The sequence below is a fragment of the Tiliqua scincoides genome, chromosome 4 (genome assembly GCF_035046505.1).
Source record: "Tiliqua scincoides isolate rTilSci1 chromosome 4, rTilSci1.hap2, whole genome shotgun sequence".
In the NCBI taxonomy this organism is placed as follows: domain Eukaryota; kingdom Metazoa; phylum Chordata; class Lepidosauria; order Squamata; family Scincidae; genus Tiliqua; species Tiliqua scincoides.
In genome coordinates this window covers 82,215,951-82,228,999 of record NC_089824.1, presented here as the reverse complement: position 1 = coordinate 82,228,999, position 13,049 = coordinate 82,215,951, and positions in this window count along the sequence as shown.

The window sequence follows — 13,049 nt, the reverse complement described above, 5'->3', positions numbered from 1 at the left end:
GTTGGATAGGATTGGGCTGTTACTCTGAACCATTTGCAGGGATCAGCTGGTTAGTTACTAAACATAAAGGTCACCCAGATGTATTAATGAACTGATGCCTGAGATGACATGCCAGTCTGCCTGCACCCCTAGTATTGTGCCATAACGTAAGCACATGAACCACAACCCTGTATAAAGACTGCTGGTGTTGTTTACCAGTTTGTGTCGGTTTATTGATCTTTCTCTTCCTGGAAATCATCCCTGAGCACAGCCTGCAGTGCTACTTGCCACAGCCTTCAAATTAAAGATCTTGTGGCTACATTAGGAAAAAGTCCTGCTCACAGCCTCAGTCAAAACCACAGAACTCAAAGAAGGGACCAGGCAGATCAGCCATCCAATGAAACTGGTTTAACCAGACCCATGTCAGTCACTGTCTGTCAGCTGTGGATAGCATTTTTATTTCATCTCTGCTTAAGTTCCAACACTAGAACAAATCACAAGGGTTTCATTTCTCAGTGCTCTTGTGATGCCTCGCTTTCCTTGAGGCTGAGACTGTACTGGAAACTATGACAACACTGATTTACCTTTAAGAAGGTGAAATCAGAGGTCAAAGATTAAGAAAACATGATAGCTCCTTACATTTCTTCTCTATTACCCTAGGAAATTGGAGGTAGACAAGAAGGGAAGTAACAAGATTTTTTTCCCCACTATCTTTGACCACCCACAGTGGTCTTTTTACCCTTTTAAGGGCAAAACCAGTTTCCAGCATGATCTATGACACCAGGAAATGTAAGCATATGAGACCACTGATAAATGAAACCAAGCTAACATTTCCCAGTACTGGAGGACAAGAAGAGATGAAATGCAATGCACATGGTGAGTTCAACTCAGTTGGAGAAGGAGTCCTACATCACTATACGCTCACTTAAAATGTCACGTTTTTCAAATGTCATGCCTTTCCCAGCAGTTTCACTGCATCCCTCACACCCTGATGAAGCTGAAATGGCCAGGTAGGCCAGCCCTCTAGGTGAAAGACCAAGGCCATCTCCCTCACACTGCCTAAGTTAAATTCGCACTGCCACAGAGAACCAACCTCAAAGAGTAGGTATACTGCAAGAGGGTGCTGCAGAACCAAGCAGTCCACATGACTGAAGCCAGAGCATCAAAGCTGAGCACCAAAGCAGAAAACAGAAACATATCTCTTGAACAGGGCTGCAACAAATGTTCATGCTGTCCTGTTTGACCCAAAATCCCCCTTTCACAGCGCAGAGTTTCTGAATGCCTAGGCATTGGGGGGGGGGTGTTCATTTCAACAGCATTGGGGTTTTTTTTTTAAATCTTTTCTGCTCTAGATTCTTCATTAGCCTGTATTCATTCATTTGCAGTGCACTCTTATGCAGATTTACACAGAGCTAAGGCCCACTGTGTCCAGTGGGGCTTACTCCCAGGAAAATGTGTAGAGGATTATTTTGTTATATTTATATACCAAAGATATCATGTATATCCTGCCTTTCCTTGTGAATGACTTCAAGGTGGATTGCAATGCATTTCACCTGCCCTGGCTGTAGCTGAGGGAAGAGATGAACCTGGAAAAATTCTTGGTTAGCTATGACAAACTGCCACTTAGCTCTTCATCCCCATGACTGACTGCCTCATTATTAATAACACTTACACATGTGACCTGCAAGAAAATGTTGCACTATAGCAGCAGACCTTAAGAGGCCATCTGAAACAGGTGTCCTATAGGTCAGGTTTCACAGACAGAGTATATTCCCTGTACCCATTCTTTTTGAAATACCCCTGTGTAATGCAAGGAGGAAGTTTTTATTATAATAGGGGTGGCCAAGCTGTGATTCACAGGTCACATACAGCTCTTTGACATATAATGTGTGACATGCGGAAATGTTTTGGCTGAGCTCCTTTTTGCATCACAATTAATATAAAAGGCAAATAATAAATTTTCAAGCTTTATAATTATTTACCGGTTATAAACCGAGAGTCCACTGGATTAAAGCATACATTTAACGTTCATGGTGAGTAAATATATTTAATTTAAATGCTTCTTCAGTGTTGCAGCTCTCAGACTTCTGACGTTTATTGGATGTGGCTCTTATGTTAAGCGCATTTGGCCAACCTGTATCATAAGGATACTTACAGTTGTTGTTGAAAATATTAATATAAAGCTTTGAAAAGCCACTGTCATAAGATGATTTACATTAAAATAGAAAGAAGAGCTCCCAAATTAAAAGTAGCAGATTGACAAAACAGATAAATAGCAGCATAAGATCAAAAGTGCAAATTAAAACTAAAACAGCGCGACTAAAATGCAGGCCAGTGTCAGTTAAGAAGGACGCGAAGTAAACTTAACATGTCCTTGGCGGCCTCTTAAAAGCAGCAAGAGAGGTGACTGGTGCAATTGGTAAGCACAAAGTTCCACAAACAGTGCTGCAACTGACAGGGTTGGCCCAAGGGCCCCGTGCACTGGAGAGGTGGGTTTGCACGCTGCCCTCTTTTTCCTTGGTGTGCATGCTTGCATATGCAAAGCCTGCTTGCATATGCGCACCTTATTGTGTGTGATTGAGCTAGCAGCATAGCTGGAAGGAGTGCTGCCTCAGGGCACACTCTCCAGAGCGTCCCCTTACCTGTACCCCTCCAAATGCAACCAGATTCCAGAGGATGTTCTGAGGGCTGGGGCTGCCTCCCTGGGCCCCAGAAGGCCTTAAAACATTGCTTTCAGTTTTGCCTGAAAAACCTAGGGCCTTCTGAAGGCCTTGGAAGGTCATCTGAGGCCCCAGAACACACTCTGGATGCAACCAGGGTGCAACTCGGGTCACGTTCAGAGGGGGCACAGGGGCAATTATAAGTGAGGGGGGCAGGACCCCCCCAGGGAGTGCCACCCAGGTTCACGGTATCCCTGTGACCCCCCCCCCCCTCAGCTATGCAACTGGATTGAGTCTGAGGAGGAACAGGATGCAGTGGCAGAAGCTCCCCGTAGCCACCTCTTGCTGTTTTCTTTTCCAGCTGTTTTCCAGAGTCAAGAGCATAATGAGGAAAGTGGCATGATTTGGTGGGAGCTGAAGCTCCTGCTAGTTCAAGAGTTGGCCAGCAGAAGCAGTGGCAGTTAGTCCTTATCAATCAGCGGGGGGGGGGGGGCATCAGAAAACAGACAGGTCAGCCGCCGGCTGAAGGCCCAGGTCTATCACTGGGGTAATCTGTTCAGGCTGACCCCCATACAGTCAGTATTGGTGGCAGCAGCATGGGTTTGTCAGCATTATAGGAAGCCCAGAGCTGGGCTTTCCCCCATGGTCCCAGCCACCTGGTGCCCACAATCAGTGGCATCACTAGTTTGTGTCACCTGGTGTGGGAAGCCAGCACGTGGCCCCAATGCAGTGGGCGGGGCAACACCCTGGTTGGTGGGTGTGGTGATGTACCATTGCCCCATCCCCACTCGTTTTTTAGCTGTACCTTTTGGCAGAACAAAGATATTTCAACACTCTTTGTTTCACTGCATTCTGCATAAAATTACACAGTGATTGATATAAAACATGATGGTATTATTCCTACAAACTGTGACTTTTGTGATTTTGATCACTAGTGGTGTTTTCCCCCTCCCCATCAGGTGTCAACTTACTAACACCTTACTGCAGCAGTTCTCAAACTTTTAGCACTGGGACCAGTGGTTTAGCTAATGATCGTGCCAAGCTCAAAATGTTGCCCCAGGAGTGATGTAACAACTGGAAGTGACATCATGCCCAGGCTTTTTAAAAAGTGAAAATTGGGAGGAAACCACCTCCTCCCCCCCAGCAGCTTACCACCCACTTGCTCTGCTGCCTCCCTCCAGTCAGTGGCGTAGATAAGGCATCTATCTGCTACCCGGGGTCAAAGAAGATTTTGTAGAGCCCCTGCTGTTACCAAAAGGGCTGTTTTATATAGGGGAATAATTACACTGCCCTTATTGGAAACTTCAGGACCATAGGCTGGATAACAAAACAGCATAATGCAGAGAAATTCCCTTTTAGCTTAAGGAGGAGACTGAGAGAAAGATAACTTTTAATAAAAGATTAAAAGACTATTACAAAAGCACACAGGTAAACATAATGCACATGGAAAAATGATGTGTCTTGGTCCTAGTATTTGCATCTAGTGTACCTAGCTTTATGGTGGTTGCATGTGAAAAGTATTTGGTGCAGGAAATTAGAAAAGGATATGTTGTAAGGAAGGATTTTAGGGGTCCCTGATCTGCCAAACCCAGTTGCTGACTAAAAGTGGGGAGAGAAGGGGAGAAAAAAGGGGGGGAGAAGGGAAAAGGTTCCAGATGCAGATAGTTACCTTTCTTGTAGAGCAGTTGGATGGGAGGGGGGAAGAGTCCTGGGAGGAGGACCTTCTGCCTTGGGGGGGAGAGTCAGAGAGAGCGAGCATGTGCCAGCCTGTCTCTTAAAAAGAGTTTTTGCTGACCTGGAGCTGACCTGGATGACCTGGATGCGACCTAGAGCTGACCTGGATGTGCTTGTTTACTACACACAGTGGGGTAATTGGAAAATGTAAAACAATGAAAGGATCAGGAAGTCATTTATCAGCAATGGCTGACTAGGTGGGGGAACTCAGGCAACCCCGGAAGGCAGTTTGCATATGGTACTTAAGCAGTGATTGGGTTACGACAATAAAACAATAGGAGACACTTAAGCAATGATTTACTATGCCAGCCTAGAGAGGTGAAGGTTGTATATCTTGTGACTTGACCTGAATTTGGCCTGTGTGAGAAGTTTAAGGTGTTTGCATAAACAGTGATTGGGTTAAACAATACAAGGAATGCAGTGACCACATGGAAGTGGAGGTTGTGTAATCCATGAGCTTGTAGCTTGACCAGGGTTTTTGGAAAAGTGTGCTGGGAGAAGGGTGGCCTGCATGATGTTTTACTAACATAACCAGATATAAAATCACAACTAAGGAAAAAGGGGCTTTTCACGTCACACTGCATGATAAAATCAAATTTAATTAAGTAAATTAAAAAGTTATTAATTCCATGCTGTATCATAATAAAATCTCATTGGCACTCAGAACAATCAGTCTCATAGGTCAGTTTGAAGTTAAGCAAATCCACTTTTTGTTCCACAATCCAGTTGTGTTTTCATTTTCTGGTTTATTGGCCATAACATTTGATAGAATAAATATATTCAAATATATATGCAGTTTTTCATTGCATTCTGCATTAAATTACCTTTCCAATGATATATAACATGATGGTATTATTCATACATACCAAGATTTTCACAATTTTGGTCACTAGTGTCAAGCTCAGCTTATTGCCCCCCCCCCCAAAGCTTGATGCCCGGTGCAACTGCTACCTCCTGCACCCACTTAGCTACGCCACTGACTGGGACCCACTTTTTAAAATGACAGTCTATTCAAGACCCACCAGAAATGATGTCTGGGTGGAAGTGACATCATCAGGCAAATTAAAATAAGTATAAATAATTAGTAAAGTAAAACAAATAATTAAATAAGGGGAAGCCAGCCTGGTTCCACCAAGTGAATTTTCTCTGTAGACTGCCTACAATACCCACCACCCCACAAAAAAAAGTCAGTAAGGTTTTCAACCATACCTAGTGCCCAGTTCAATGTTCCTCTCTAAACTATATTACTGTCAGGATTCACTTGGCTTTGCAAGTCTCAAAAAAATAAAAAAGTTCACCTTGTCAGCTGAAGCCTCTGTTTTTATCCTTGTTAGTGGGGGGGGCAGGAGCTGCCTTCTGGTGCATTTGTTGAACTCCACTTTCAACAGATCAGGACTATTCTGGTGGCCTTGCTTGCATGTTTGTTTACTTGCAAGTAAACGCGACCACGTACCTTGGTTTCACTTTCCATAGGGTTCAATACATTTGCCATCTTGGAGGGAGGATCTCCTTCTAGGTGTTTTTTGGGGTTGCATTCATTGAATCAGGACCATTGTGGTAGAGTTGCATTCCCCTCAGCCTGCCCTTTCTGATGGACTAAGGCAAGTTTGCCTACTCATGAGTAAACACGCAATATGGCTCCATTTCACTTTTAATAGGGCTCTGTGCATTTTTTGTTTTCCATTTTTTTTGGCCATAACTTTTGGTACAAAGGCAATATTTCGCTTGTTTTTTTCATTGCATTCTGCTATAAATTCCACATCCAACGATATATATGATGGGATCAGTCCTAATCACCGCGATTATAGCACATCACCCCTAGTGTGCGTCATCCCCCCATGCGCGTCACCTGGTGCAGTTCGCACCCCCCTAGCGACGCCACTTCCCACAATCACAAATTCCTGAACTTGGGGAGCAACTGGGAAGAGGCAACTGTGGGCCCAGCTGAGGCTGTGAAGGGAAGTAGCAGGTTGGTGCAGGATGCACATATGGAATCCCTATGCCTCTGCCTCCTTCCCCAGCCTGCCACTTGAGGTGGCTGCTTCACCTGCCTCATGGATGGGCAGGGCCTCATCACAGAGAAGGGTGTGCTGTCTTGTGTTCTCTGTGAAACATTTGGTGGGCCACTGTGAGATACAGGAAGCTGAACTAGATGGGCCCTTAGGCTGGTCCAGTGGAGCTCTTCTTGTGTAGTTGCATCATTATTGTCCCCACCTCCTTACCTTGAGCCAGGTACAGTTTCTTCAGACACAGAAGTACAGGACATGGTTTATCAAGACTGTACAAAGCAATGAGCCTCTTCATTTGCACAGTCCCTTTAAATCAAACCAGAAGCCCTGCACTTCTGCAGTTGAAGAAAGCAATGGCCATAGTAAGCAGCTTGGGGGGGCGGGAATTGTACAGGCGCAATGGACCCAAGGCAGCATCAGGTGGTGTTTTGAGTCAGGGGGAGGGAGATGGCTTATGAAGGGAGTAATACAGCTTCAAGTATTTCACTTTGGCAGGATTCTGACCCACAATAGGGTTACACAAACCAGTTTAAGTCCAGGAGGACTCTGGCCTCAGTGATTGCCCAGTGATTGCTCAGTGATTGCCCCATTCCAAAAACTTACCTGTGCTCAGTCCATGTGTGCACATGTGCAAGTTGAGTGAGACATTCTTAAATTAATTGTTTCTAATAGAAGGAGATAGGAGTTGGAGAAACTGGTTAACTTTTTTCCTACTACCCAAGTTTTAGAAAGCAGATCTAGGGAAGGAAGGCACTCTTTCCACCTACATTTTGTTTCTCCCCCACTAAAGATCACATAGCATGTTAATCTAGCTGCAAGTTTTTCAATGTGTGGTCCATATAGCTCACAGTTTTGGAGTTTGTTAATCCCGGTTGGACTGCTATGTCACAGAATGGTCAGTATAATTCATCCAAGCAGTCTTCAATTGTTTACCAACTTTGTAAGAATTTCCTAGCAGATCTTTGACTGGTCATCTTTATTGTTTGTCTCAACACCCATGCTCATCTCATAACTGCTGCACTTAGATACATGCTGTGATTTTTAAATTTCTTTTTACTCTTTTCCTAGGCTCCGCAGGACTCTCTGTGGGTGGGGGAAATTGTGATGTGTGATCTAGCTCTCAATCAAGTGTGAAAAGGGGAAATATAAACTGACTTAATAAGGACAAATTTAGCTTTAACCCACAATCTTGGTTTCTGAGAACTTAGGAGGAAAATAGGAGGAAAAACAAGGAAAACAGCCTCTGCAGAATTGTGTACATTTTAGTTAAAATCTCTGAAGTTCTCATAGCTGACTTTTAAAATGTGCTGATGATACATGGCTGCACAGGATATAGGCAAACTAAATAGCTTGGCAAAGAGAGAGCTTGAACCTTCATTTGTAAAATACTGAGAATCCAGAGAAATCTTTGCTCAGATCAAGGTAAACTGAGTTGATTTGCCTCTAGTATAAAAGAAAGCACATATTTACGGTATCTATAGGCTGTTGTTCTAGCTAGGAAGCTGTGGGCTAGTGGTTTTCTTTTTCCTGAAAGCTGAATGATGAGACATGATGGTGTTTCCCCACCTCCATGTCAGTGACAAATGCTGATGTCAACAGCATACGTCTACCCATGTGAAAGGCCACACGAATTCTCTATTTCTTCCACAAATATAGGTTATTACCTCGTTAACCCATTGCCTCTGAAAATCTATGTTAATTAGGGCCAAAATTCAACCAAATGAAGTATTTCATGTCCCAAAGTCTTCAATGGTAGAGAATTAAGCACATGCAGAGTGCTCTCCCACTGAAATCAAAATGCTTAACTGACTGGATTGTATCCAAGGTTTCACATCATGGACTCACACAGCTTGTTAGTATCGAATACAACATATTTACATAAGAACATAAGAGCCCTGCTGGATCAGGCCCAGGGCCCATCTAGTCCAGCTTCCTGTATCTCACAGTGGCCCACCAGATGGTCTCAGGAAGCACACACAAGATACTTGCATCACGCTGCCACTCCCCTCCATATGGCATTTTATTTACCCTCACAAAACCAAAATATTTCATATTTGTGAAATGTGAGAGTTTAAGTACTTTTTTAAGTTTGTATATGTTGTATCATGTTCAAAATAAACATGCTCATTGCCACACTTCATCCAAAAACTCCTTTAAATTTCAGTTGTATAATTTCTAATAGTGGAATATCTGAGATAACATATCAATAACTGCTTAAAATTGTCCTCAGAAGATATAAGCAGAATTGAAACAGAAGCAGGAAGTTATCCAGATTTTTTTTTGGGTCATGATTGTGTTTGAAAGCAAGCTGGGAAGAAGACAAATAAAAATTCATCACTTTATTTATCAATACTAAGCTTCAAACAACAGAACAATAACTAGTTTCTTTAAAAAAATTTACAATTTATGTTACATTTGTATTGTTATTTTCACCCTTCAGAAAAACATTTCTAGCTTTATTTTCACTTATTTGTGACTTAGCCACCAGCACAATTAAGAAAGATGTTTATATCATCATAGTGGTCAGAACAGTCAGTACAGACACTGTTTCTGAATATCAACTTCTCAAAGGTTAGGGACATTGATTCTGTACATTAATAAACACTGACCTTGTTCAATGTACCACCCACTCAATTCTCTGCTTCCTATTTGACCTGCTCTGCATCTTTTACTACTGAAAAACAATGCAGGCATACAAAACTTTTCTACCAAGACTTATAGCAGTATTTATATTTGGTGCAGAATAGACTATGTATACAAAGCTCTGTATACTATGTACCCTCCATTTGCAGGAATTTTGTAACATGTGAAGCAGTCCTAAAAAACAGCATTTAAATCTCCAGGCAAACTGGTCATGGACCAAGTGTGATCCTAGGAACATCTAATAAACGTCTGCAGCACCAACAACATATACAGTAATCACACTCATAGGGCAAGATCCAGACAATGTTAAGCACATTTCCATCCTGTTAACGCTTCCTCACTAAAGACAATGGAAACAAAGAGTTTAACTTTGACTATATTGTGCCCTAACTCTTTTATAATTCAGTTCAGTGATGCAATTATGCAAACTGAGATGCATTTTTACAGTGCAATCTGGCCTTGCCAAACAAAGCTAACTATAACACAGGCCTAAAATACCCTTTTCAAAAAGTCACTAATGATGCTTGTACAAATTTAGGATATTTTTGAAGTGCTGAATCCAAAAATTGCATCAATTTTGTCCGATTGGCTCTAGTTTTGGAGGTATGGCATAGCCGCCTTATATGCTGATTCAAGCAACTGCCTCATGAGGAAGCCAATATCATGGTGCTTTAATCAGCATATAAGGTGGATATTCCATACTCACAAAACTAAAGCTAATTGGGCAAAACTGATGCTATTTTTGGATTCAGCATCCCAAATATACCCAAGAATAGGTCTAATTTTTACAGCAAAATGTGTGTAGGCTTGTGTAGTTGGTATGCTAATTACAAGGCATCTTCAGGATGAAAATTATTCTCTTATTACTGTTACAGGGTCACATGCTGGGGTTGCAGAGTAAAAGAATTAAGGGTGGAGGGAAACAGTGAAATATATCCTTGCCCTCCGTTGTTCAAGTACTTCCAGATAAGAGCATATGTGTTTTATACTGCCTTCTGAGACCTTGGTGTTTTAACATGTTTTGTTCATGTTTTCTGAGCACTGACCCTATATACTGCTAATTAGCTACTGCTAATTTAAGTAAGAGAACCCCTTTAGAAAGCTGCCACATCGTTCTTTTATAGCTTAATAATTGAAGAGACATCCCTGACTAAAGTATCACATTGCAACAGCAACAAAAGATCTAAGCACATGAGTATGAAAGGTCTGTTTCTTGCTTTAGAAAGAGAAAACACCTTAAAATAGTTATACAGTTGTTCAGCAGTTCAGAAACTTTTCTACAAATGAATGGCTCTTGAATAATTTTGTATTGTTACTTTTATGGATTCTACATCATAAGTCATCACAGTAATGGAGCTTAAAACGTTGCATTGGAACTGTGCACCCCAAATCAATATATAGATCATTATCCTGCCAAATTTAAAAAATGTTTTGGGAAGTCCCATGCACTTCAGTTACATGGGAAGAACATGCAAACAACATGTTACATAATAATGTGTATCTCACTCTAGCATTTTTCAAAAATGAAAAATCACCGTTGGAGACTGACTTTGAGTGTGTTGAGGGAAGGGAAGATGGAGCTTCTTAACCTGCTCAAAAATTCCTCTCAGATGCTTTCCTTCCCATAGGGTTCCACACGTGGAATACAGCTTGGGTAATAACCACAGGAATGATGGATTGGAAAATGGCCAGCAGGAAAAGAGTTCAGCAGCTCTTCACAACAAATGGTACACATTTGTTCCGACAAATTATGGTTTGGTCCAAACTGTGATCCATTCCTGACTGTGAGTCCCATATTTCTCACAACTGTGTAGCTAGAAGAAATGCAGTAGGTGCAGCTTTTCCTTTTCAGTCGTGATAGGAAATGGGAAAAGACACACACAACTTTTTCACTGCTGTATTAAATAAATCATACTAAAGACACAGGACCTGCTGTTACAAAAAATACTGGCAACCCTAAACTAAGTCACAAATGATTGGCTTCTTTCCAAGGCTTCTTTCCAAGGCCAGAAGTGAGACCAAACCAGGAAGATCCATTCTGAAAAGTTATTGGTTCTTGAAAGAGAGACCCTCTATGATTGTAAAAATCCCCTGGAGGGATTTAGAAACGCCTGCCTATGCAAACCGCCTTGAATAAAGTCAGAGGAGTAATCCGATGATCAGAAAGGCGGTATATAAATACCGAGTTATTATTATTATTATTATTATTATTATTAAGGCTAAAAAGTTACTTTCAAGAATCAGGATAAGAAATTGTTATTTTTAAAAGCTCTTAGAATTTTTAAAAAACAAAGTCAAATGACATGAATAACATCACATCTAGTATGACCCTCAATTAGCAATAGAGTCCATAGTATACATGTAGAAATACTCCTCCTCCTTAGATATTCAAAACAGGATCTGATTACTAGTAATCTTTTAGTGGCCTATAATGGACATTGAGCTGCTTGCAAATGTACCTTAAAAACAGTTTGCTGCTCTTTTTTCCTCACACAGCTCAAGGTTGTTTCCCATTGCCTTTGGAATCCATTTCAGTACTGTGCCAGTACAGTGCTGGCCAGTGAACAATGGGTCAGTAATCTATCTTACCTCTTCTTTCCTGCTTCAGATGGGCTGTCTTTTTAAAGAGCAGCATGAACTTTAATTGACTTGAACAAATGTTTAGTGCCCTGTTTGCAAAACAAAACAACTGCTAAAAATGTTCCATTCAAACCATATGCATCTGAATGCAACTATATTATAAAGTGGTAAAATCCACATTTTGAGTACTATGAAATATTTTGTTGCATGAACTAGCCTGATTGATGTACAGTGTGCATCTTACATAATCTCCCACAGTCTGCCTTGCATGAGAAAGAGCTATAGTCAAGTCACAGAACCATTAAAAACTAAAAGCAGCAGGCCATTTTACTGAGATTCCTATTTGGGATAAAAACTACTGTTTTTGATTTCACATCACTTGATACAACAAACCAAAAGAAAATTAAGGCAACAAGCAAAAGAAATGCCACAAAGAAGTTTGTAGCCTGAACAAATTAGCAATATACATGTACATGCCTAAAAAGCAAATATTTTTCCACAGGCAAGATATATATCAGAAATACATCAGAAAGAAAACATTCATATAAACTGGCTTGTTAGGAATAAAAAAGGAGATATTATATCCCAAGGCTGTATGCATCTTTAAGATGTATAAATTCAGATTTTTTTAAAAGAAGAAGTCTACTGCTAATTGTATGAAAAATATACAATTTGTCCCTGCTTAGAAATTCAAGTACAATACATTTATAATTTAGGAAAGAAATATAAGTCAAAACAGGAAACAGAAACACCTGCAAATGACTGCAGTTACAGTAACTGTGCAATTACAATAATCCTGTCCTGGAGTATGGCCCATCTCCATCACCATGTCAACAAAAGGAAACAAGTATAACCTCAGCAAATTCAATTATGAATTTAGTCCAAACATTGTTCTTGAGTGCTTAGATGGGTCAAATTGGTGTACAGTTGAAAAGGAGTTGAGAATCTATCTGCATGTAACGTATACACAAATTTATCTTGGGCCATGTGTAAGTATGCCTTTTGGTCTTTGGTTAATTTTTTTTTTAAGATGCCTGTACCTAGCAGTAAGGGAAAATGATTGATTGATTGCTGAGTTTTAACATGAATTGTGGTATATAATGGCATAAATACCACTGTAGAATCATATAACGTCGTCTTATGAATAATCCTGATGGACCCTGTAGAATGTGCTACTCATGCCTGTTTTTTCAACAGTAGCAGCAGCAACACAATGCATTTTTTAAACGTTGAGAAAATTGTCAACAATAACACTTTTTAAAAAAACACTGTACACGGCAACATTTCTGAACATTTCTGAACTATATATTTATATATATATATAGTGTTCTATAACACTATATAAACCTTAAAAATCAGCATACTTACAAAAATTTCAAAATAGCTCCATATTTGTCAATAATATACAGTTTTGAGTGCCACCTTCTATCACGATAACGCTGCT